The 2,500-nt window shown below is 32.6% G+C and overlaps 1 protein-coding gene across 21 annotated transcripts in view; it reads right to left on the reverse strand.

Annotated features, from left to right (window-relative positions):
• The window catches only part of LOC124953200, a 101,373-nt gene that overhangs the window by 80,665 nt on the left and 18,208 nt on the right, over positions 1-2,500 (reverse strand). For 2 of the 21 annotated variants that reach the window (XR_007102153.1, XR_007102151.1), the window contains one exon: positions 1,941-1,977. The exons of 17 other annotated variants lie outside the window; for them this stretch is intronic. The gene's annotated coding sequence lies outside the window, so the exon portion shown is untranslated. Of the gene's footprint in view, positions 1-186; positions 893-1,940; positions 1,978-2,500 lie in introns of those variants that run through there. 2 more of the 21 variants (XR_007102161.1, XR_007102150.1) reach the window with 2 other exon arrangements.

Genomic DNA, 2,500 nt, shown 5'->3' on the forward strand with positions numbered 1-2,500 from the left:
AGAGGAGGAGAAGAAAGGAAAAAGGCCCAAAAAAAAAAAAAAAAAGAAGAAGAATACAAAAGAGAGACAGGGACAGAGAGAGAGAGAGAGAGAGAGAGAGAGAGAGAGAGAGAGAGAGAGAGAGAGAAAATTAAAAATATTATCTAATTTCGCGAGAAAGAAAATGTTTAATAACGAATTTGTTACCAATTTATTTATAAGTTGAGAACCTCTGTACACCGAAGGATAGTTCCCACGCTGGCCCGCATCATGCTCGACTATATATCGCAAGGCTTAGTAGATACCATATACCATGGTTCTCTTTATCCGTCAGTGGTGGGCACCGTCGTGCTAGTTACTTCGTCGAGTTTCGAGAAGGCTCTAGCCTCTACTCGATTGGCCGATCGTACAACCAATTAAGAAAGACCGAGACCGAGAGAGAGAGAGAGAGAGAGAGAGAGAGAGAGAGAGAGAGAGAGAGAGAGAGAGAGAGAGAGAGAGAGAGAATAAATATTCTAAGCTCGTACTCGTGCTGAGCTGTCGTCTCTAACTCGACTCTAACGCCATGTTATCCCGAATGGCGGATATAGGAACGATAACAGAAGACTAATATAAGAACATGAAAGGGAATCGTTTATGGCAGTCATTAATATTTTCCGGTTTCCGACATTTTTTTTTTTTTTTTTTATCTTTCTTCCCTTTTTTTCCTTTGCCTCTTTTTTTTCCCTGGTTTTCTTTTTTCTTTTTCTTTTTTTCCTCTTAATCTCAAGATCTACTCCGAGATGAACAATGGTCGCAGGTCTTAATGAATAATTAAGAGGAAGAAAAAATGGAAAAAGGAAGAAAAAAGAAGAAGAAGAAGAAAAAAAAGAAATGAACGATAGGAAAAAGATCATAATCTACGATCGATTGAAATTTATTAGAATATTTTTTTATATTATTATTATTAATAATAATAATAATAATAATAATAATAATAATAATAATAATAATAATAATAATAATAATAATAATATTAATATTAATATTAATACGTCTAATTAAAATATCGTAGGTTATACGATGAATTGGACGTAATTCAGAAAGAATAATAATGATTAAGATTATGATAAATGTTAATTGATAATAAATAAAATTTTTGATCGATTTATTAGACATGAAAAGAAAAAGAAAAAGAAAAGGAAAAAAAGATTCATTATTTTAAAATTCTCAAAACATAGGATACAATTATCTAGTCGATATCGTATCATTTATATTTCCCCCCTTCCCCCTTCTAGCCCCATCTCTTTCTCATGAAATAAAAATGAAATGCAATACGTATAAAATATATCAAAAAGAAAATTCTTTTGTTGCTGTTATTGTTGTTGTTGTTGTTGTTGTTGTTATTGTTCGTGAGAAATCACATCAATCCTATTAAAACTAACACAAGAACGGACAATATTTTCTCAACCAAGCGATAAAAATATTTATTAGAAGTTAACGCTCGAACGTAAATAGAATATAATAACGTTTATACGTCTAACATTCGTTCGAGGAACTAATACGCAATTATGAATGTTTCAACGTTGAATAAATTTTTCCATCGTCGAAAATTAATAAATAATACGAAATTAAAAGGAATCGCGACGTCTGATAAAATCTCAACGAATACGTATACGCAAGTTCTTCATTGTTTCTCCTTAATTTTATTTATTTATTTATTTACTTATTTTTTTTTTTTTTTTATCGAAAGAGAGAAAGAGAGAGAGAGAGAGATGAGCTATATTATTTTATAAAACTGTTGAGAAAGGAAACGGGCAATGGTTTTAATGGACGCCAAAGAACGTTTTATTTCTTTGGAGAACGTGCGAAACGTTCCTTCCCAGTGGTTCTCAACCTTATTATCTATTAGAACGAAAGTTCAGCGTAGAAACTTCAATATCACGAATAACAAAATGACATAATTGCTCGTTGATACCTACGTAAACGTTTTGGATGTACGTTTTTAATTTTTGTGATCTAAAAAGGAGAAAAAAAAAAAAGAAATAAATCGGAAAACAATAAATAAAAAACAAAAAAAGAAAACGAAGAAATAAATTTATACGACGGATATATTAGTGAGTCATAATCGGAAAGGATCCTTTTTCTACGCGTTTGAAATGGAGGGAAAGAGAGAGAGAGAGACAGAGAAATCAAGTAATCTCTCTCTCGAAGGAGAAGGAGGAGGAGGAGGAGGAGGAGGAGGAGGAGGCGGAGGAGGAGGAATGGTATTAGAGAAGGGATAGTCAAGCAATCGCGTAGTAAGTATATATGTATCTATATATGTATATGTTTATACGTATACGTGTGTGTTTTAATGTAAGTATTTATGTTTGTGTATATATATATATATATATGTATGCATGTCTGTGTGTGTATGTGTAAGAGAGTGAGAGAGAGAGAGAGAGAGAGGGACAGAGAACAGCCAAAGTTGAACGAACCCACGCGCGGACCAAAAGCTTTGCTAATTTTTTAAAGACCCACCTACGAACGTATAAAAGAA

The sequence above is a fragment of the Vespa velutina genome, chromosome 11, assembly GCF_912470025.1.
Source record: "Vespa velutina chromosome 11, iVesVel2.1, whole genome shotgun sequence".
Classification (NCBI taxonomy): Eukaryota; Metazoa; Arthropoda; class Insecta; order Hymenoptera; family Vespidae; genus Vespa; species Vespa velutina.